The 24,530-nt window shown below is 41.2% G+C and overlaps 3 non-coding genes across 3 annotated transcripts; all 3 read right to left on the minus strand.

Moving 5' to 3' along the window:
- Positions 1–637: 637 nt before the first annotated feature.
- On the minus strand, positions 638–708 carry trnaa-ugc (transfer RNA alanine (anticodon UGC)). Its single transcript has one exon. It is a non-coding gene; the product is annotated as a tRNA-Ala (tRNA).
- Positions 709–16,622: 15,914 nt separating this feature from the next.
- trnae-cuc (transfer RNA glutamic acid (anticodon CUC)) lies at positions 16,623–16,694 on the minus strand. Its single transcript has one exon. It is a non-coding gene; the product is annotated as a tRNA-Glu (tRNA).
- A 3,136-nt stretch (positions 16,695–19,830) lies between these two features.
- trnac-gca (transfer RNA cysteine (anticodon GCA)) lies at positions 19,831–19,902 on the minus strand. The gene has a single exon. It is a non-coding gene; the product is annotated as a tRNA-Cys (tRNA).
- Between the last annotated feature and the right edge of the window lie 4,628 nt (positions 19,903–24,530).

The following is a 24,530-nucleotide window of genomic DNA, read 5'->3' on the forward strand; positions in this document are numbered from 1 at the left end:
TAATGCAATGGCTGGGAATCAAACCCAGGTGAATTGCTTGGAAGGTAGCTATGCTCCCACTATACCACCATCACTGGGCAAGCAAAGTTCACATGAAAAATCTTGATCCACATCTGGGCATTGAAGACTGCTTTTGCATTAATTACCATAAATGCAAGGAGGTCACGGCAACTCACAACCACCACTGTGGCTATTCAAATAATGCACTAATCATTTTCAATTGTTGAGTATAGCAGGACATGGGTAAGGTGCACCGAGTTTTTGACAATTGATAAGTTAATCATCCACTTTATGGCTTTAATACCGCTGCATGTTTCATTTCCTTTCAGAATAAAAGCTTCTGCAGCTCTTTGACAGACTGGACAAGGAATACAGCTGGAGATGCCGGGCTTGACCCCAGGTCCTCATACATGCAAAAGCATGCTCTCTACCATGAGCTACAAAATTGCTAATGCTTTTGTTGTTTGTTTTATTTGATCCCCAAGGACAATGCATGTTCACTGCAAATCTTGCAACACATCTGGTCATTGAGACTGATTTGGCATTGATTACCATGAACACATTGCCTTTTAATACTTTTGTCTTTCAGAATAAGAGGTTTGCAGCTGTTTACAGACTGTTGTAACAGAAGCCTTGTTGGAGATGCCGGGGATTGAACCCGGGCCTCATACATGCAAAGCATGCGCTCTACCACTGAGCTACATCCCCTGAATGTTTCTACAGAAACCCCTACCCGGGAAAAATGTTGAAGTAAACTTGTTTTTTTGTTTATTTGGATCCCCATTAGCTTCAGCATGAACTAAAAGCTTTTCTTCCTGGGGTCCTACAATCCTTTCTTTGACAATACTCTTATGACATTTCATTACACACACAGACATAAATTAGAAAATACTAACCATAATTAAATCTTAAAGTTAACGCAATTTATACAAGAAATAAAATAAAAGACACTACTCCGAATAGATAAATCAATTTAAGAAATAAGATAACAAAAGCCCTATAACAAACTACTTTTAAATTACATATTTAATTCCTTTGAAATAAATATGTCTTAAGTGATTTTTTAAACCATACTGAGAGTTGTGTTTGATAGTCGTTGGGAGAGAGTTCCATTCACACATCGCTCTGTACCCGACAGAACGCTAAATTGATTTAGTTTCACTTTAGGTAAAATAAAACTCCCTCCTACTGCACGCCTCGTTGGATAATGATGTATAGCAGTACTAAAGGATAGTTTTCTGTTTGAAATAAAAAGTGTTTTGTTTGTTATAACGTTATGTAAAAAAAACATTAGCGAATACTCAAATCTATTTTTAACTTTAAACCATGAGAGTTGTTCATGCATGTTATCAACATTTGATCTAAACCCACACGAGAGAGCCACACGTGCAGCTTTATTCTGAATCACTTGTCATTTTTTCATATTAATTGCTAAAGTGCTGGACCACACCACTGAGCAGTAATCCACATGTGAAAAAAACAAAACCTGAAGGACTTTTTTACCTATCTGTGGTGTGAAGATGTTTGCACACCTTTTAATAACTGACAAGGTGTTGCCCATTTTAGTTACCAGCTTCTGAATGTGTTTGTCCCAACACAATCTCTGTCAATTAGCACACCCAAAGGTTTAGCCTCTTCTTCTCTTGCTCTACAGAAGTTTGCTCTATACTGAGTTCAAGTTTCGATTTCGAACTTTAAAAAATGAGTTCCAACCACTGAACTGGTAGTTTTAGATCCATTGAGATCAGTTTGTTACTTCTGATCCAGTCCACCACTGTAACTCTCTCTGTAGTTTAGTAAACAGATGGTAAATCATTAGTAAAGATTGTGAAGAGGAGTGGCCCAAGACAACTTCCTTGAGGAACTACATGTTCCACAAGCCTGAAAAACTTCCATTAAAGTAAACTAATTGTCTCCTATCAGTCAAATAAAACTTCCATCCATAATAATGCAGTTTGTGAAAAACCATAATATTCCAGTTTTTTTAACAGTAAGTTGTGGTCAATTATCAAATGCTGCAGTAAAATCAAGCACCACAAAACCTATTATTTCCTCCTCGTCCATATCCTTAAACCAGTCATCAACCATCTGAGTCAGGGCAGTGGCTGTTGAGTGTTTTCCTCTGTATGTATGCAGCTGAAAAACTGTAAATAAATTATTTAAAAATAAACTGAATCTGTTCATAAACAATCTTTCCATTATTTACAGAGAATGGTAATAAGCTTATTGGTCTGCTGTTTGATCCAGAGAAAGGCATTTTCTTATTCTTTGGTATTGGCACAACTTTACATATCTTCCATGCTTGCAGACATATATTTTCCATAAAACACATATAATTATAGAGCAATAGTAGGAACAATGATTGAAACTATTGGCTTAATCCACTTATATTCAAGATAGTCCCCACAGGTGGTTTGTTTTACAATTCATCAGAAGCTACATGTTGTACTTTCCATGATCTTATTTATCAATGTTTTGACAAAGCGTGTTGTGGTAGCGGTGTAGTATTTTTAAGCTTATTTATTTTATTGATAAAATAATCATTGACACATTTGCTATATCACTTGGTTTTAGTAAGAAAATCACCTTCATTTTTCTATCTAAAAGATCTATCTCTGTAGGGATCCATCCCATAATGTTGTCACACACTTAGAATAATAATCTGAGTCTTTCAGCACTTTTAGGGGATGGAAACGTTCTCTTATCAAGGAGTTTAACACAGAAGGGCAGGAAGGATAATCCACCATATCAAGTCTCAAATAATCAGCCCTAGACCTCGTTAATTTCTTTTATTAACAACAAAAACAATAACTTGAGAGTGAACAATTAAAAATGGCCAACTTCTAGTTGGTGTTAATGATGAGAGGACCAATTTACACAAATATTTCTAAACTCACTATATAAGGGTGACAAAAATGTATTCCTAAAATAAAAATTACAATGACTTTCTGTCAGCCAAAAAAAAGATGTATGTTTCTAGAGATGAGAGAAAGTTTTTACAAAAATCAAAAAGTTTCAAACATGTCTACGTTTCAAACCAAAACATCTTTAAACGTCTTAATGTTTCTCCTTTGGGCCTTCTCCTTCCCACTGTGGGTACATTGTGGTTAGGGTTGGGTACCGAAACCTGGTTCTAGTACGGCACCGGTGCCTTAACACCCGGTATCTAGGGAACGAATAGAACGGGTATTTGGGGGCTTCATTTCGGTGCTACTGAAATACCAGGGCTGCCTTTTTCCATCTGGTTGTTTTGTCATTAGCAGCGATTACTGGAGAAATATGTTATTACATTTTTTTTTACATTTAATTTGGACCATATAGAAATAAACAAGCTGTTCTTGAATGTTGCTGACTGTCTTTTTGGCTCCTTTTTTTTTGTTATATATATACATTTAAAGAAGTATTTTTAAAAGGATGGGTCAGGCACCGATTCTGGTCCCTAAATGGTAAAGGGTTCTGAGGACAGGCAGAAACAGTCCAGCTGATCCAAATAACATACATGTTGATCAGAAGATAAAGTTACTGCTGGTCAGCCTTCAATGTGGAGAGAAGATCAGAATATAACAACACAGCTATCAGGGCATGAGGAGGAGGACACAGCTTGGCTCTGAAACATGTTCACAACGAGGTAGTGTGAATGCGCTGGTGTCTTTAAGGTTACTGCTACGAGAAAAGGTTTCCCCACATTGTTCACACCAGTACGGCTTCTCTCAGTGTGAATGCGCTGGTGCGTTTAAGGTTATCACTCTTAGAAAAGGTTTCCCCACATGTTCACACCAGTACGGCTTCTCTCCAGTGTGAATGCGCTGGTGAGATTTAAGGTTACCACTCTGAGAAAAGGTTTCCCCACATTGTTCACAGCTGTACGGCTTCTCTCCAGTGTGAATGCGCTGGTGAGTTTTAAGGCTACCACCACGAGAAAAGTTTCCCCACATTGATCAAGCTGTAAGGTTTCTCTCCAGTGTGAATGCGTTGATGTGTTTTTAGGGTACTCTGTTGTGTGAAAGCTGCACCACATTGATCACAGCTGTAAGGCTTCTCTCCAGTGTGAACTCTCTGATGAATCTTTAAATATCCTGATGTGAAGGATTTGTCACAGTGCTGACAGCGGTGACGTTTGACTCCTCTTCCTCTCCGTTTCTATCAACAGAGAAAAACCAAGAGAGTGAGTTAGTGAGGTGCCATGCTGTAGAGCTCTATCTTAAACTAGAAACAACATTTAGAGCACGTCTATGGAACGATGTTTGACTGACGCATTACCTTTCTTAATTATCTACCAATATCACTATTATGGAGTGGCATTATGGGAATGTAACATCCAGTGTTGGTTAGTTTGTGATAAATAAACTACTTTTGATCAATTTATGTGTGGCCTCCATTTTGTTGCCAGCCTTTAGCCAGCCGTTAACAAATGGGGGATCATTCAGGATTTTGTGTGCCGGGAAAGTTGTAAATGTACATTTTCCCACAGATTTTTAGATTTCACTGGTATCTGTAGGGGTTACTGTGTTGTCTTCATGTTGCTGGAACAGCTCTACTCCAGTAAAGTAAATTGGAACCATTGTCCCTGATACACATTAGCAATGAGGGGCACCAGTTGACCTTTGACCTTTTGTTTTAGGTGGTTGTTTTTGCTAAATCAAACTTGTATAGCCAGCAGTATTGTGTAAGTAAGTAATATGGTAGTGGAATGTGGTATTGTCCACACAAGCTACATTTCCTCAAGCAGTTCTGAAGCTCAGCAGAGCTTTCTGCTGTGCTCTGGAATAAAACTGCTGAGCATCACTGACTCGTCTGAGAAACACAGGCGCATATGTCGTGGTCATGGATGTTTAAAAAATTGCTTTGATGTACAGTTGTGTTCACAATAATAGCATCACTAAACTCAAATTATTTTTTGGTAAAAGTGATATTTCTACATGGCAAATAATTTACTAGTAAGTGTTGCTGAGTACAAGGAAACCAACAGTCAGGACATGCATGCTGCTCATTCTGTAGAATTGAATCTGTAATTGAAAGGAGCATGTTCAAAATAATAACAGTGTTGTGTTCAATTAGTGAGCTGATTATTGGGCATCCAAAGCCTGAACAACGTGGGAAACAACCAAAGGACACATTGACTGGCCAATGGAGAAATGGAGCAACATTCTGGGGACTGATCAGAGGGAATTTGTTCTTTTTGGGTCTAGGAGCCGAAGACAGTTTGTCCTCCGACCCCCCTGCACTGAAATCAAGCCCCAGTCCACTGTGAAGACAGTAAAGCAGGGTGGTTACGGGATGTTTCTCATACTGTGGTGTTGGGCTGTTTATCACATTCCGGGATCATGGATCAGTTCCAATACATCAGAATACTTGAAGAGGTCATGTTGCCTTATGCTGAAGAGGAAAGGCCTTTGAAACGGGTCTTTCAACAAGACAAGGACCCAAACACACCAGGAGGAGCAAAGTCTTGGTTCCAGATGAACCAGAGATGGATGTTATGGAGCAGCCAGCCCAATCCCTGGACCTCAATCCCATAGAACACTTGTAGGGTGACATCATAAATGCTGTTTGAATTATGGATGTAGTTCAATGGTCCAGGGCTGGGATAGAAGGTTTTGCATACAAAGATGTAATAATTGGTCGAAAGGGGGGTGGCCCTCATACACACCCCCAAAAAATACATGCATGTCCATTGATCTGCGTTTGTATATCAACAGACAGAGTGAGTGAGTTAGTAAGGCGCCATGGTGGAGCGATCTAAGTAAAACCAGAAGCATCGTTCACAGCATGTCTGTGTCTAAGCTCCACTGCTGCAGAACCATGGTTACCATGGTAATGCAGCACTATCACTATTTTCTTTGAGGAATTACGGTATAATATATAAATCCTAAAAGACATTTGTGAACCCCTATGTGTGCATTCATCAATATTGAGATTAAATTTCTGGGAATCTTCAGTCTGGAGTAACCTCTTTCCTTAACTCACCTCCTCCTTCCTGACACCTTTCCTCTTGCCCTCCTTCTTCTTCTTCTTCTCCTCCATCTCCTTGTGTTTCTGCATGTACTCGGCGAAAAGGTCCAGGTCCAGGTTGTCTTGTGGCTCCCATGTGTTCTCCTCACTGGAAAGGTGAGTGCAGACAGAAGAACATCTCCTCACACTTGGTTTTTAGACAATCCTCTCACGCTAATTATCATTCCTATTATTCCTTTTTTCTATTGCCATCTTGTAAGGTTATTTAAGGTTATTTGTGGGTCTGCAACGTAGTGTCAAAATACCAAACCTTCAATTTGGAGGCATGATACATGCTGACACTTATTTGCAATATGTAAATATATATATATCTCAGGACCAAGAACACCAAGCATTAATATTCTAGACTCATACTTACTCTGAGAACCCCTTCCATTTCAGCAGAAACTCTACTCTTCCCTTCACCACTCTGCGGTCCAAAACCTTCTCCACCACATAATCCTCCTCCTTCACTGCTGCAGGCTCCTCCTCCTCGCCCTTCTTTCCTGCTGTGGTCGCCAGCTTGCCGTCTGCTGAAGGTGCCTTTAGTAGACCCAGGAGGGTGGGGACATGCAGAGATATGATACAAGGGTTAGAAGAACTAATGGGAGGTGTGAGTGAATTCTAGTTGACCGTGTTTTACTAGATTAAATCTTCTGTTTGAATGGAGAAAATGAAGGGCTGATGAGGGACCAATCCATAGGACTCCAGAGTGTCAAGTATCTCCTGCATTCAGACTGGAAGAACTACTAAAATGTAAGGCCCAAAAGTCATTAACTGGAGCTACAAGCTACATGCACAGTAGCCTGGACCAACCACACTTCATTTAGCAGAACATCTCCAGATGTTCCTGTGTGAAAATGGAAAGTTCAGAAAGACGTTTTGATGGTGCAACAAGGCAGGCCTGGTCGCTTCTTTAAGGAATCACTGTAAAGATTCCCAAAGAATATGTTTACCGTTAGTGAGGGCTGTGCAATTAATTGAATTTTGATTTGAATTTAGATTTTGACTCCAACGATCACAAAAATAGTATAATCGAGAGAAAAAAATTCTGTATTGAAGAACACTCTTATTTTGTCTTGTATTCTGAATGACACACGCATGTGCACATCTGCCCTTCCCGAAGCCATAAAACCTCTCAGCAGTCAGGGGGGCATCCAGTGGAATTTAAAAACTCAGCACGAGTAAAGATGTTAGAAGGAGGGCAGCCAGAGCAGCGTTTAGTCCGCAAAAAAGGCAAATCCAACTCCGTTGTCAGGGAAAAGTTAACGTTAGCTAACTCTGCGGTCCCTCTGCCTGAGCCGCACAACAAGGTGTTGTAGAGCCCAGGAGCCCTGGCTCTTATTTAACATGTGTCTGTGTAAATAATATTTAAAAAAGACAAAAATGGTTTGACTAAAACTTGGCCATGATACCTGAGTTCTCTTTGGACTAAAACAATAAATGGACTGTTCTCTATAGCACTTTTCTAGTGTCAACGACTACTCAAAGTTCTTCTACATAATACAGGAACCATTCACACACATAAGTACACTGGGGCCGAGGCTGCTGTACAAGTACACCCCGTACTCAGGGTTCAGTGTTTTTGACTTTGACATAGGACTGCAGGGATTGAACCACCAACCTTCCAATTGGCAGGCGACCGCTCTACCACTGAGCCACAGCCGCCGTCTTTTAGTGTTGATATGTTGATGGCGGCCCGCCACGGTATAGGGCAGACGCACAACAGGGTTTCTGCTATGTACACCGCCGCTCCTTCAGCTGTTCATGAAAAGTCATGAAGTCGTAATTACGCGACTCTGCAGAGCCGTCTGCTCTACTGGACTCAAGCCAACTGTCATCCGCTCTCTTTCGCGCCAAAGCAATTGGAATTGCCTAGTCTTACTATTTTGCATGTATGTATGTATGTATGTATGTATGTATGTATGTATGTAATATGCACATTTAATATATAAATCCTAAAAGACATTTGTGAAACCCTCTGTGGGGATTCATTAATATTGAGATTAGATTTCTGGGACTCTTCAGTCTGGAGTACCCTCTTTCCTTAACTCACCTCCTCCTTCCCGACACCTTTCCTCTTGCCCTCCTTCTTCTTCTCCTCCATCTCCTTGTCTTTCTGCATGTACTCGGCGATAAGGTCCAGGTCCAGGTTGTCTTGTGGCTCCCATGTGTTATCCTCACTGGAAAGGTGAGTGCAGACAGAAGAACATCTCCTCACACTTTGTTTTTAGACAATCCATTGATCCTTTGAGGGCATGATACAATGCTGCAATCTATGCTGTACATTATTTGCATACACACACATATACAGTACACGCCAAAAGTTTGAACACACCTTCTCATTCAATATGTTTCCTTTATTTTCATGACTATTTACATTGTAGATTATCACTGAAGGCCTCACAACTATGAATGAACACATGTGGCATTATGTACTTAACAAAAAACTGTGAAATAACTGAAAACATGTCTTATATTCTAGTTCTTCAAAGTAGCCCCCCTTTGCTTTTTTGATAGTGCTGCAAACCCTTGGTGTTCTCTCAATGAGCTTCATGAGGTAGTCACCTGAAATGGTTTCCACTTCACAGGTGTGCCTTGTCAGGGTTAATTAGTGGACGTTCTTGCCTTATTAATGGAGTTTGGACGATCAGTTGTGTTGTGCAGAAGTCAGGTTGATACACAGCCGACAGCCCTATTGGACAACTGTTACAATTCATATTATGGCAAGAACCAATCAGCTAAGTGAAGAGAAACGAGTGGCCATCATTACTTTAAGAAATGAAGGTCAGTCGGTCCGGAAAATTTAAATGTGTCCCCAAGTGCAGCGGCTAAAACCATCAAGCGCTACAACGAAACTGGCTCACATGAGGACCGCCCCAGGAAAGGAAGACCGAGAGTCACCTCTGCTGCTGAGGAGAAGTTCATCTGAGTCACCAGCCTCAGAAATCACAAGTTAACAGCAGCTCAGATTAGAGACCAGATGAATACCACACAGAGTTCTAGCAGCAGGCATATCTCTAGAACAACTGTTAAGAGGAGACTGAATCAGGCCTTCATGGTCAAATAGTAGCTAGGAAACCACTGCTAAGGAGACGCAACAAGCAAAATAGATTTGTTTGGGCCAAGAAACACAAGGAATGGACATTAGACCAGTGGAAATCTGGGCTTTTGGTCTGACGAGTCCAAGTTTGAGATCTTTGGTTCCAACCGCTGTGTCTTTGTGCGACGGAGAAAAGGTGACCGGATGGGTTCTACATGCCTGGTTCCCACCGTGAAGCATGGAGGAGGAGGTGTGATGGTGTGGGGGTGCTTTGCTGGTGACACTGTTGGGGATTTATTTAAAATTGAAGGTATACTGAACCAGCATGGCTACCACAGCATCCTGCAGCGACATTCCATCCCATCTGGTTTGCGTTTAGTTGGACCATCATTTATTTTTCAACAGGACAATGACTCCTAACACACCTCCAGGCTGTGTAAGGGCTATTTGACCAAGAAGGAGAGTGATGGAGTGCTGTGCTTCCACAGTCACCGGACCTGAACCCAATCCAGATTGTTTGGGGAGAGCTGGACCGCAGAGTGAAGGGAAAAGGGCCAACAAGTGCTGAGCATTCTGGGAACTCCTTCAAGACTGTTGGGAAACCATTTCAGGGGACTACCATTCAAGAGAATGCCAAGAGCAAAAAAGCAGTAATCACAGTAAAGGGGGGGTACTTTGAGGAAACTAGAATATATATGACATGTTTTCAGTTATTTCACACTTTTTCATAATTCTACATGCCTTCAGTGATAATCTACAATGTAAATAGTCATGAAAATAAAGGAAATGCATTGAGTTATATGATAATGATATATATACACACAGTGTATCAGGACCAAGAACACCAAGTATTAATATTATAGACTCATACTTACTCCGAGAAGCCCTTCCATTTCAGCAGAAACTCTACTCTTCCCTTCACCACTCTGCGCTCCAAAACGTCCTCCACCACATACTTCTCTTCTTCCTCTTCACCTCCTCCTCCTTCTTGCCTTCCTTTCCTGCTCTGGTCGCCAGCTTGCCGTCTTCTGAAGTTGCCTTTAGTAGACCCAAGGAGGGAGGGGGGGGGACATGCAGAGATAAAGATACAAGGGTTAGAAGAACTAATGGGAGGTGTGAGTGAATTATAATTGTGTTTTACTAGATTAAAACCTTCTGTTTGAATGGAGAAAATGCAAGGGCTGATGAGGGGACCAATCCATAGGTCTCCAGAGTGTCAAGTATCTCCTGCATTCAGACTGGAAGAACTACTAAAATGTAAGGCCCAAAAGTCATTAACTGGAGCTACAAGCTACATGCACAGTAGTCTAGACCAACCACACTTCATTTAGCAGAACATCTCCAGATGTTCCTGTGTGAAAATGGAAAGTTCAGAAAGACGTTTTGATGGTGCAACAAGGCCGGCCTGGTCACTTCTTTAAGGGAATCACTGTAAAGATTCCCAAAGGATATGTTAACGCCATCTTATATCTAACTGGGATGTTTTGAGAGTGATTGGAGCAGGATTGCTGAGGACGAAGTAATGTTACACAGACTGATAAGCCATGGATGCAGCACATGAAAATAGTGTGTGTGTGTGTGTGTCTGCTCTCTGTCAACATGCACATGTGTTTCTTCTATCAGGGTGAACAGTTCCTTCCTGAGACTATGTAGCAGAGCCAAAGTCGCTGCATCCAGAGTTTAGCCCCGCCCACGACTATTCTGAGTGGTTAAAAGAAAACAAACAAGCCAGAGCGTTTCTTCTACAGTAAAATAACAAAGCAAAAAATCCCAGTTAAAGCTGTTTTTAACTTTAATAAATGGAAACATCTTTCAAAGAGACAACGAGGAATCCTGTTAAATAATCCTGATTTCAATAGAAACCAAAGTAATTGGGATTCATATCTCTTTCCCTAACGTACGACACAGAAAAGCTTCAAATGATCACATTTCAGAAACATAAAAATCAGCAATTGTGTGTTTGTTATAAAGAAGATATATTTCAGGCAACGCATTAAAGCTCGGTCTATTTGCTGGATTGTTCCAAGGTAACTGTTGGTAGCTAACGTTAGCAGATAAGCCCGTTGACAGTGTTGAGTTATGAAAAGTTAAAAACAATGTATTTATGAATGTTAACTAGCATGTTAGTTAGCAGTAATTAGCCTGTGTCTATGATAATTTTAACTAGCATGTTAGTTAGCAGTAATTAGCCTGTGCCTATTTAATGTTAACTAGCATGTTAGTAAGCAGTAATTAGCCTGTGCCTATGTTAATGTTAACTAGCATGTTAGTTAGCAGTAATTAGCCTGTGCCTATGTTAATTTTAACTAGCATGTTAGTTAGCAGTAATTACGTACGTACCGTTATAACTTTCAGACAGGTTGCTCACGTCACATTTACGTCATCAAGCTCAGTTGGAGACTGCGCAGTAACGCTCAGCATCACCGGGAAAGAGCTTCTAATAGACTTCACTGGTCTCCGTCCAGAGCAACGGGACCTGTTGGTCCACTTCTTTAACTGTCTATGGTTTCACTCACTCACTTAAAACAACTACTAACTGGCTCTATTAGCCTACAAGCTAATGCTAGCTTGTAGGCTAATAGAGCCAGTTAGGTCAGTTGGGTCAGTGTTTTCTTTCTTTCATTCCTATTTCAGGTCTGTCAGTCACAGTGAAAACCGGGGACATTTCCGGGGACAGGTCACCAAAACCGGGGACTGTTTCCGGAAACCGGGGACATCTGGTCACCCTCCACAAGGACTTTAGCTTGTGCTACACTAACTGCTAACGATGCTAACGATGCTAGCGGGCTAACGATGCTAACAGCCGTTGGTATCATAACTTTTACCAACTGTATGGATGTAAAACAATATTAACACACACACACACATGTGTATGTTTTCCATATGTTTACATATGGAAATGAAAAAAGTACACATAGTTTTCCATATGTTTACATATGGAAATGGATGAATATATGGATGTTTACCTTCCGTCCGGTTCAGTGAGTCAGCGTTATAAAGATAACTGATTCTCTTCATCATCACGGATAACGGTCGTCTCCACGTCACCGCCGAAGGCCCGCCCCTCTGCCCTCACATCGAAAGCTGATTGGACGGGAAGTTAACAGCAACCAATAGAATTAAAGTAGGTCAACAGATTTTAAAAAACTGTATTTTTACTGTAACACTGAACACATTCAAAATAAATTATTTAACGGTTACAAAAAACAACAACGGAAAAACTACAAAATAATATGTAATATAGAGTATACATAATTAAATCAACCTGACGTGTGTAGTAATAACAATAACTGAACTTTTCTTTCATAAACATTATTTTAATATTTAAAATCCTGAAAATGTAGAAAGTAGTGTGTGTGTGTGTGTGTGTGTGTGTGTGTGTGTGTGTGTGTGTGTGTGTGTGTGTGTGTGTGTGTGTTAATATCGTGAGTACATTTCTTGACTTATGATTGTATGAAATTATGGTTTAAGTAATGATAAATGTTTATATTAACTCAATGTTCACATCACTCCACTTTGAAAGTCTTTACACTGTTTTCCTGCCCCTTAAAGAATGTATTTCAAAATACTACTGCATACAGAACCACAGGGGATAGATTTCAGGTTGAAATATACACAAGTTATACTTTAAATATCAACATAGTATTAAAATTAAAAATGGGCGTGTACAGAGAGGGATAATAGGCTGATTCACATGTGCACACTTGTAGGTAATATGTGATTTATGAACAGAATATTACATAGATGAGCATGCACACGGTTTTATAAATCTGATTTATTTTTGGCTTTTGGGTGTATGTACACTTTCAGCAAGGATCCTAACTGCAGTTTTATAAATGAGACCCCAGATTATTTACATTGATTATGGTGGAGATATGCTGCTCTATACACGTTAAAAGTGGTGATTATTTACATGGATTATGGTGGAGATATGCTGGCTCTATACACGCTAAAAGTAGTGATTATTTACATGGAGTCTGGTGGAGATATGCTGCTCTACACACGCTACAAGTAGTGATTATTTACATGGAGTCTGGTGGAGATATGCTGCTCTATACACGCTAAAAGTAGTGATTATATACATGGAGTCTGGTGGAGATATGCTGCTCTAAACACGCTAAAAGTAGTGATTATTGACATGGAGTCTGGTGGAGATATGCTGCTCTATACACGCTAAAAGTAGTGATTATTTACATGGAGTCTGGTGGAGATATGCTGCTCTATACAAGCTAAAAGTAGTGATTATTTACATGGAGTCTGGTGGAGATATGCTGCTCTATACACGCTAAAAGTAGTGATTATTTACATGGAGTCTGGTGGAGTTATGCTGCTCTATACACGCTAAAAGTAGTGATTATTTACATGACCTGAAGGCGGCGGCCTTCTGTCTTTTAGACTTTAATCTGAAAAGCCCTGACTTAAGGTAAACCGGAAGTTTGGGGCTGGCGGCGGGATAGCTGTGTTTTGTTTGCTGCTGAGTTCCTAAGTGATTTTTTTCGGAGACAGAGCTCCAGGTGAACCTGCACGTGTTCAGGTAAATATCTTAATAAGTGCTCTGTTACACGGCAGCCAGAGTGCGTGCGAACAATAAGCGAATAGAAGCCCGAGCGGCGCATGCGTTAACACGCTAGGCTAGCTCCGTTGTTAGCTCCGCAATTAGTTTCTTGGCTAACTGCTAGCTCCGCTATTAGCTTCATGACTAACTGCTAGCTCCTCTGCTAGCTCCGCAGTTACCTTCGTGGCTATAGCTTCTAGCTCTGCTGTTAGCCACGGAGCTAACGTCTAGCTCCGCTGTTAGCTTTGTGGATAACCACTAGCTCCGCCGTTAGCTTCGTGGCTACCTACTAGCTCCGCTATTAGCTTCGTGGCTAACTGCTAGCGTTAAAGCAGGGGTCTCAAACTCAATTTACTTGGGGGCCGCTGCAAGTAGAGTCTGGGTTTGGCTGGGCCGCATCAAGTATTCCAAAAAAACCCTCTATTTCCTCAAAAAAAAGGCGCGGAACTGCCGGTTCTTTAAACCCCTAGATCTGATATGGTTGGTGCATTTCACAACAACAGACATCACATTGTCAAACCTCAGGCATTTGCCGCAAAGGGTACTTAGCTAGCTTGAGAACGGTTACGCCGCTGTCAGGAGACTACTATAGCCCATAAGTGACATGCGCAATGACAAAAAGTTTCAGAACGCGCGGGCCGCACTAACACTTAACTTTGATGTCAAGAAGGGGGCCACAAAATATCATCCCGCGGGCCGCAATTGGCCCCCGGGCCGCGAGTTTGAGACCCATGCGTTAAAGTCTCATCTCTCTTCTAATTTGTGCTGTGTTGTGTGATTTAACGTAATCTTTCCGTGTTTTTAGTCAGTTTGAGAGGAGTTTTATATGCTAGCAGCCTCGGACTCGGCTTGTTTCTTAAAGCATTAATTCTTTTACTGTGAAATTCACTTTACAGTACTTCAATTTTTCATAAAGAAAATCCTGAAATAGTCCAAATTTTACAAGAAACTGGAAAAAAAATCAATAATAAAGTACAGTAACATAAAAAGGTCCAAAGAAGTGTTAATATTTTAAGAGAGTGCACTATGTGTATATGTGTGAATATGTGTTCATGTTATGTTGTCTTGCCACTAAATGTTCCTTCGGGATGAATAATGTATATATCTATCTATAGTATCTATCTATCGTATCCACTATCTATCTATCTATCTATCTATCTATCTATCTATCTATCTATCTATCTATCTATCTATAGTATATGTCTATCTATAGTATATATCTATCTATCTATAGTATCTATTTATCTATCTAAAAGTACATTCAACCAATACTACGTTTCCTCCAGTCCATTATGAATGCAGAACTCTGAGTTAGTGCTGCACAATTATGGCTAAAATGATAATCATCACGTACATCACGTACACTTATGAGCACCCTATGTTTGAACATGGTGTTTGTTAAGGACAATCCATGACTAACACAGAAGTCCAACAACAGACAACCACTCTGGTTCAGATCCGGCTGGCCGTTCCTCCCGATCAAGCCTCTCCAAGTATCTCCACCATTGCCTACGTGTGCGTTGAAGTCCCCCAGCAGAACTATGGAGTACTGGAGCCCCATACAGGACTCTATTCAAGGTCTCCAAGAATGCAGAATATTCCAAACTCTTGTTTTGGTGCATATGCACAAACAACAGTCAGAGTTTTCCAATAAGTCCAATAATGTGGAAAAAATAATGTTCCTTAATAAAAATTGATGAGTGGTCGCTGTCCCACATACCCCCCAGCCATAGTTACACAAGCACATCCTCTGTTTCCCCAAGCACTCTTTACCTAATACCCAATGAAACAATACACAAATCCATCAATCTTTATTTTAAAAAGAATGCTATCCCATTGTTAGTACACGTGAGTGTCCCTAGTCTAAAGCCTCCTGTCCACTATCTTGTCGGGATCATTTGGATGCAGCCTTGGCCCTTCACCAGGCGAGGTCGCTATTACTGAAGCTTCTAGTAATGAACCCATTTTCAAACCAATTGCTCTAAGTGGTTCAGTGCTTCACCAAAGCTTCATTTGCCCTTCACTATCAGCACCTAGTTTCTTGACTTTGTAATGCCTTATGTCTACTGTAAAAACGTAACTTGAGTTAAGCCATAATTCATTTTTATTTACACCTTTGCTTTTCCCACTGTGACATGTCAAAATGTCAAAAGGTGCATTGTTTGAAAGCCCATCTCTACACATCCATGTTCCACTCCCAAAGGTGGTTTTACACGTGCTAGTTGTCCCTTAAACTCACAGTTTATTTTTGTAATTTATTGGTGTTTTTCTGTATTTAAAAAAAATAGAAATAATCTGTAAAGTTAACAGGAAAATGTATGTAAAATCACAGTTTTTTTGTACAGTGTGTCAAGTACTGACTATTCCCTGACCGGGAATTGAACCCGGGCCATGGCGTTGAGAGCGCCGAATCCTAGTCACTAGACCATCAGGGAATCATGTTTATTAAATTTATCTTTGTATATGTGAGTTTCCTTTCTCTTACTGGAATGACTCATATTGTTTTAGGCGAGGAATGGCGCCTGGCTAGAGCTTCAGAAGGCAGGACATGACAGATTGCACATCTGTCACATAGTCAGTTTGTAGTCTTAAATACCAAGTCTCTTGCTGTTCCTTGACTAGTTGGCCACCCCTGCTTTGCATCGCTCCAGGTAAGCAGAAAGCAATCTGTTATGCACCTTTGCATTGCACTAAAATGTCAAAATTTGGACGTGAATCCAACAATAACATTATTTGACACTCAAGTACATTGTTTTTCAGTTAAAAATGTTGGTTAGGGGTTTAGTTACTGCTTGAAAAAATGAAAATAATTGTCATTGAGATGGAGGCGGATGAAGTGTTTATGACCCATCAATGATGACAAAAGTATACATCCGCTGTCGGGGGTCTGATTTAAAGGAAATGGTACTCTTTAAAAGTGTTGGGGTTAGCTTTAAACTAATGAGGAAGAATTTGACAAATCTAAATCAACCAAAACTAGTCCAGGAACTTTCTCTTTTAAATGTAACACCTGTATCTGTCAAGTCCTGACCATTCCCTGACCGGGAATTGAACCCGGGCCGCGGCGGTGAGAGCGCCAAATCCTAGCCACTAGACCATCAGGGAGTCCCATCGGTCAGATTTATTTTTGTAGATGTGATTTTCCTTTGTGTGTAATTTAGCATCTTTCTCATCTTTTCTCTCATTTCCTCTTTTTTCCTCCTTTTTCCTCTTACTTTTCGTCTTTTTCCTTCTTCACTCCCTCTTCCCCTTTTTCCTCTTCTTCCACCCCCCTATGAGACTATTGATCCCCAGCTTTGGCGCAATGGATAAAGAGTCTGACTTTGGACTCTAGGTTTGACTCCTGGCTAGCTCGTACTGTCTTTAGTGACTAAATCCCTTGTTCGTCATTTCCAACTTTACCCCCCAGTACAAACTCTACAAAGAAAATGTATATCTATAAAGAGCCAAATGATGAGTAATTAAAGTAATCTAAGCCTCTTGGTGTCAGTCAACTACAACAATAATCAAGCTCTTGCTGTTGTTTTTCTGTTTTTGCTTGCTAATCATCTTTCCTTGAAAAAAAAAAAATTTTTCCCTGAAGGACAGAATCCGCAGTGCTAGATAAACCATCCATAAAATTTTCATTTATTAGTCAACAATCAGGGAAAACGGGAAAATACCAGTACAGTTGATATTCAGAGTTCCCACTATGCTTTCATAACAACAAGGCCCTACTGGTACCAAGTGGCCGTGATCGTATAGTGGTTAGTAATCTGCGTTGTTGCTGCAGCAACCCCGGTTTGAATCCGGGTCACGGCAGCTTTGTGAAGCTAGTTCTCTGTAACGCCTCCAAATTGTTCCATCCTCTGCTTCTTTCTACATTGATAGAAACTTGAGGGCTCAGGATAAAGGTCCTGCAGGAGGCCCCACATTTTGGACTACAACAAAGATTTGACTGGCTGTCTGTACACTTGCCAACCAAGATCACCACTGTTTGCATAGAATGGTGTGAGAAGCCAGGTAGTCCCAATGCTCTCTGAACGTAGGACTAGTGGGGCAGTGGGTAATGCGTCTGACTACAGATCACAAGATGTTAGGGTTGACTCCTGGATAGTTTGTTCTGTTCTTTAGCTATTACATTACTTGATCCTCACTTCCAAGTTTACTCCTGTGCAACCTGTCTATCACAATAAATTTACACATATGAGGAGCCAAATGATGTGTAAATAGCTTTACAACATGTGCTAAAACAGCTCTAAATCCTTTAATTTAACTGAAGCACAGCTATCATCAAGCTCTCTCTGTTGTTTTTTTAGAATCAGCAGTACTAGATAAACTATCCCTGGAATTGTCAGTTGTTACTCATCAATTAGGGGAACCTAGAAAATAGCAGCATAATTGTGGATCCGATTTCCGACTATGCTATCACAACAACGCAGCGATTTTAATACCAAATGGTCGTGATCTTATAGTGCTTGGTACTCTGCGTTGCGGTAGCTGCAGCAACCTCGGTAGGAATCTGGGTCACGGCATCTGTGAGAAGCTACTTTTCTGTTGTTTCTTTGAATTACTACATCTTCTGCTTTACTTTACATTGATAGAAACTGCTAATTGCTATGCTTTGTATCAGCAGCAAGTATATTTTCAGTCTGTTGATGTTTAACAAATAATCTGTTGCTGCAAGTGAAATGTCTACAGTCCTCATACCTGCCGTAACACCCATAAAACTGGAGCATAATACAATAAATACACTACACTACAGTGCAAGTACATAAATACATTACTGCTTTAACTTTTACCGGACAGCGGGGGCACGGAGCAGAGCAGAGCGGCCGTTAGGGAGGAATCCTCCTCTGTGTTCAGCTCCATTTTGAACTGGCAGTAAAAAACTTAACGTTGGAACTTTATGATGAATAGAAATGTTGACAGGTTGATTTCTGTTAATAACAAACACAACTAAGGTCAATAGAAAAAGAAAATATATATAAATGAAAAGCCGTCTTTGTTCATCTTTCCACTGTTCCTACAATCACCACTCTGGTCTGGTTGGAAACTAAAGGATCTAAACTAAAAGGATGTTCCTCTTTAACTAAAAGGTCTATCTCTGTTGGGATCCATCCCATAATGTTGTCACACACTTAGAATAATAATCTGAGTCTGTCAGCAGCAACAACACAACCTTTAGTGGACGCTGACTTTACCTTTAAATTAGGAGTTTAAACAGAGACACAACAGGAAGGATACATCCATCAAATCAAGTCCCCAATAATCAGCATGTGGCCTTGTTTTATTTCAGGTAGTCAGCATGGAGCTGTTCCACATTCCCAGACATTTAAAACAAGTCAATCATTGGCGTTATTCTATGAGTCAGATGAATAAATCAGCTGTTTGCTATTTGAGCTGCTCTGTTTCCTGCTGCTCCGTCATTCTTTAGTGTCCTCTGGAAACAGGTTGCTGTCCTTTATGTGTCTTTTGGATGACATCATCAGTGTCTTTGCTTTAGTCTGAAGAAACTCCAACAGATTTAAAACCACATGCAGTCACAGAAAATACAAACAGGGAATAGAAAATGTAAGACAAAGAATGTGAAATGAAAAGTCCCCAAAGTAAGAAAATATAATGTTAATCTACCAAACAACAATAACTGGAGAGCATCCAATTAAACATGGCCAACTTCCAGTATGTCAACTTCAGAGTCAGAGAGACGTCAGAACCAGTCCAACCTGTTCCCAGAGCCAGTCAGTGGAGAGCAGTCCCCCATCAGATGATGGAGTTCTACTATCTGTCCACTAGATGGAGCTAACTGACCATCTAATGAGCTGAAGATCAGCAACTTGTACAGCAGCAGATATTCAATTCCATTTCAATTTTATTTATAGTATCAGTTCATAACAAGAGTTATCTTGAGACACGTTACAGATAGAGTAGGTCTAGACCACACTCCAGAATTTACAAGGACCCAACAGTTCTAGTAGTTTCCTTCAGAGCAAGCAACAGTCCTTGCGATCCTTGAAATTTGCTTTATGTGGGAATTAAAGGATTTATTTTGCACCATTGTGCATTGCTAAAATGTCCACACACACTTTTATAGATTATGCTTCTGCCTTAATTTTAAGCTGTTAATTGTTTAACTAACCTGAACCAGCCCTCTTCCAGCTCGGCTCACCAATACAAACCCTATACAAACGACAACCTTGATGCTGGCAGGTAGGAATCAATGAAAACTATCATAAAGACAATAACCTACACACATCACTGCAGGGGGCACCCAGATTTGAACTGGGGACCTCTTGATCTGCAGTCAAATGCTCTACCACTGAGCTATACCCCCACACACTCTATGTTGGATATGATTATGGTGCAGCAAAACAATGGCTGGGCCTCCACCATGTGGTTACCTTCACAGTCTGAGAAAGTATCCAATCTCATCTACTGTATGAAAGGGAGTTACAGTTTTTTACAATTGCTATGACAGATTTTCAATACATTTAACAAGTTTGTGTTTTGCACATGCATTTTATTTCTTTGTTGAAGAAATTCAATACAACAAATGAATGACCATCTCAGAGTAGCTTTATAGAATCTACAGTTTATGAAAAAAAAGACAGAGACAGAATTGCTGCAGTAAAGACTTTACTTGCAGAAGGACATTACTGCAAGTATACAAACAGAAAGAACACCAGAATAATAATTTAAAAAAAGTCAAACCAGGCTGTGATTGGATGGAATGGTGGAATGCCACATTGTCCCATGTGATCACTTGTATTGCAAGTGGTCTCCCACCTGCCCCTTTCTACCTCTGGCACCAGTCTTTGGTGCAGGTCTTCTAAAAACAGAAGAAGGCGGTCGGTGTTGTAAGGGCCAATCTCAGAGTTATGCAGGAGTGCACCATTGTTGGAGATGCAGCGCACATGGTGATGTTAGCTCCTCTCTGGCCCGGCACGGTAACTGTGGCCCTTCTTCCAATTATGTCTCTCCCACGGCGACGCCTTTTCGCCAAGTTGAACGTCAACATAGATAAGTTCATATGGGACTTGATTGGCCTCCAACTCCATGACTCTCTGATAGTAATTAGACACAGTGTATGTAACTGCTGTGCTGTACTGTATATCTACTGTATGTCCTCATGTACTGCAGGTTTATAGAGTAGTTTACAGTAATGACTGTATTGCGTAACCTTACCTGGACGTATTGGTGACGGAGTTCTTTGATGCGTTCACTGTTCCTTTCAAAAGCAACTTTGTATAGTTGTTTCATTGGAAATGGATGTTATGCCGATTGCTGCAATGTTCCCAAGACAAGGTTGTCCTCTACAACTCTGGACTGAATGTCCAGGCATAAAGTCACTCTAATACTGTAAATGGTAATTTTACAGTATTTACACTTTGCTGTAGGAGAAGCAATATCCTACCTGTTGGTTTCTCTGGAAATACGGACTGTAGATACCACTGTGTCCCGGCTGATATTTGTCTGTACTCGTTCACCAGCCTCTCTGTATGATAGCCCGTGGTTTATGACATGGTCGATGGTAGCAGGTCTTATCTGATCAGTTACCTTAGCTCTGGTCCTTCTTTGAGCGCCACCACGCATTCTAACTCTTCTCCCTTGTCCTGGTAATCGTCTTCCTCGCCCTCGTGCAGGCATTCTTCCTTCTTTCTTTGTGTTGCATTAAATTGTTCCTTTTCCAGCCAGGACCAGCCCAAAGAGTCCTCTTTTAGAACATATGATCATGTGATTGAAAGAACGTCAACACAGTGTGCTTCCTAGATGGGAATCAGCTGTGATTTCAACAATTGCATAGCTTCAATAAGCTGTTTCTCATTAGCAATGGAATAAAATACAGGGAATATATTTTTTTTCAATTCACAATATGAATAGTTGTTCACTTGCCTTTAGCCTGTAAGGTTAGGTTTAGAACATAGTGTTATCTGTTCTGACATACAGTGTTAAAGCATTGTAAATGCTTTAACACTGATACGGTGTTACGTGATACGTAAACTGATACGGTTCATCATTCCCTCCCCAACCGCACGCCCACGCATCTTTCGAGCAATCACCTTCCGCAATCTAAAATCCATTGATCCCCTCCATCTCTCTGACCTGCTCTCCTCCACTCTCCACCTGGACTCATCCCTCACCTCACCTGATGATCTCACAAACCACCTCCACTCCGTCTTGTCTTCCTCCCTAACTCTCTGGCCCCCTCAAAACAAAAATCGTCACCTTTAACACCTCGTCACCCTGGTACACACCTGCACTTCGGAAAATGAAACAAACTGGCCGCCAACTCGAACGCCTGACAAAAAAATCAATCTCTAACAATTCACCATGAAGCCTATAAACTCCACCTCTTGCCTACAAAGAGGCTCTCATTTCTGCCAAATCTGCCTACCTCTCCTCCATCGTCTCAAACCCTTGTCATAACTCTAGAACCCTCTCTCCACAATGAATAACCTCATCAAGCCTCGGACCAACACACCACCCTACTGCTTCTCCTGATCTCTGCAACTCATTCCTTCACTTTTTTGCAGAAAAAATCAACACCATTTATCAGTCTCTATCCCCTGCATCTGACCCCCCAGTATCTACTCCCGCCTACCACGGACCCTCTTCTCCCTACCGGACTGACCTCCCTTCCCCTCCTCCACACTCCCTCCTCTCCCAGTTTGAACTGGTCACCACCCCCGATATCTCTAAACTCATTAGCTCTTCCAAACCCACTACCTGCTCACTGGACTCCTACCTACTCCTCTCTGAAGTCATGCCTCCCCGTCCTTTCCCCCTACCTCACTAACCTCTTCAACTCCTCTCCTCCCTTGGAACTGTCCCCTCTGCTTTCAAAACAGCTGCTGTCACCCCGGTTCTTAAAAAACCTGGTCTGGATCCCTCTTCCCTTAATAACTACCGCCCTATATCCAACCTCCCCTTTCTGTCTAAAACCCCGACGTATAGTTGCCTCACAATTACAAACTCATCTCCTTGCCAAACCAATTTGAACCCTTCCAATCTGGTTTTCGCCCCCTCCCAGCCACAGAAACTGCTCTGGTCAAAGTCTTCAAACGACCTACTCACTTCTGCTGACACCGGTTCCCTCAACATCCTTATTCTTCTTGACTGAGTGCAGCCTTCGATACTGTGAGCCATAACATTCTGCTCACCAGACTCAAAGACCTTGGTATCGAAGGTACTGCACTCACCTGGCTCCGTTCCTACCTTTCTGACAGATCTCATTTCATCTCCCTTCATAACCACATCTCTGCTAATGCCTCAGTCACCCAAGGCGTTCCCCAAGCTCCGTACTCGGCCCCCTTCTTTTCATCATCTACCTCCTCCCCCTTGGTCAGATACTCCGCCATTTCAACCTAAACTTCACTGTTATGCCGATGACACCCAGATCTACCTCAGCACCAACTCCCCCCACAATCCCCCCCTTCCCACATCAACTCTTGTCTGTCAGCAATCAAAACCTGGATGCACCACAACTTTCTCAAACTAAACAGCAATAAAACAGAAATTCCTCCTCATCGGCTCCAAATCCACTCTCTGCAAAGCCAACAACCCACTCTCATCATTGACGGTACCATGTCTCCCCCCTCTCCCCAGGCCCGCAACCTGGTGTGATTTTTTGATTCACCCTCTCCCTTGAGCCTCACATCCGTCAAGTCATCAAAACCTCCTTCTTTTCACCTTCGAATATTGCTAAAATCAGACCCTCACTCACTCCCTCTGCTGCCGAAAGACTTATTCATGCCTTCATCTCCTCACGACTCGACTATTGCAACTCACTACTCCTCGGCATCAGCTCAACCTCCATCAAAAGGCTCCAACTGGTTCAGAACTCAGCTGCACGTCTCATCACCCCGCTCCACATCCTGGCAACACATCACTCCGGTCCTAAAACAGCTTCACTGGCTTCCCATCTCTCACCGATCACTACAAGATCCTGGTCCTCACCTACAAAGCATCCACCACCTTGCCCCCGCATACCTCACTGTCCTGCTCTCCCCCTACCACCTCACGGGCCCTCAGATCCACCACAGCCGGTCTCCTCTATGTCCCCAAGTCAAAAGCTCCGCAGTTTGGGGACCGAGCCTTTTCCAGGGCCTCTCCAAGGCTGTGGAACTCCCTCCCCCATGAGATCTGCATCTCTGAGTCCCTCACCATTTTTTCAGTCCTGTCTGAAGACCCATCTTTTCGGTTCTGCCTATCCTTAGTTTTTTTTTTTTTTTTTTTTTTTTTAACAAACACTGTCCTACCCTGTTAAGCGACTTTGAGCTCGGGAAAAGCGCTATACAAATTCAATTTATTATTATTATTAAATATGGCAGTAAAAATCTATTGTTTTGGTCTTGTTTGAACTTGTGTGTAAAAGGAGTTTAAGCATTTTAAATTTGTGTTAATTGTATGCATTATGTGTTAAAGTAGCAAGACATGTGTTAATAGTATAGCTACACATGCTGATGTAGTGCTAACTGTGTTAAGAGTTTTGGAAAATTGTTTAAAAGTATTGAAAAATCTGTCAGAGCAATTGTAAAAAACTGTAAATGATCAGTAATTATTTGCAAATTGAATCAAACGTCACTTATGACATAATTGGTGTCTTTAGAAAACTGATTTCTTCTGGAAATTATAATAAATGTCTGTGGGTTTAACAGAGGTTTAAATATATATTGTCTACATAACGGTGTCATGATGCATCAAATTAATGTGTTGATTATGTAATCATGCACATTTCTTAGTATTTGATGTGCAGCCACAGAAAACATCTTGCTGAATATTTCAGTGTGTCATGAAGCTTTATTTAAGAGTGAGGCCTATCCATCCCATAATGTCTCCAGAACACAGTGTGTGTCCTTGTTATACCGGGTAGAAAAAGTTAATGGATGTTTCTATCTTGTGTGAAAAGTCTTTTGGATAATTACTGGTCACTTTGGCCATTTTTTATTGTTTCATGAATTC

This window comes from Etheostoma spectabile, unplaced genomic scaffold (assembly GCF_008692095.1).
Source record: "Etheostoma spectabile isolate EspeVRDwgs_2016 unplaced genomic scaffold, UIUC_Espe_1.0 scaffold00019394, whole genome shotgun sequence".
Taxonomy (NCBI): domain Eukaryota; kingdom Metazoa; phylum Chordata; class Actinopteri; order Perciformes; family Percidae; genus Etheostoma; species Etheostoma spectabile.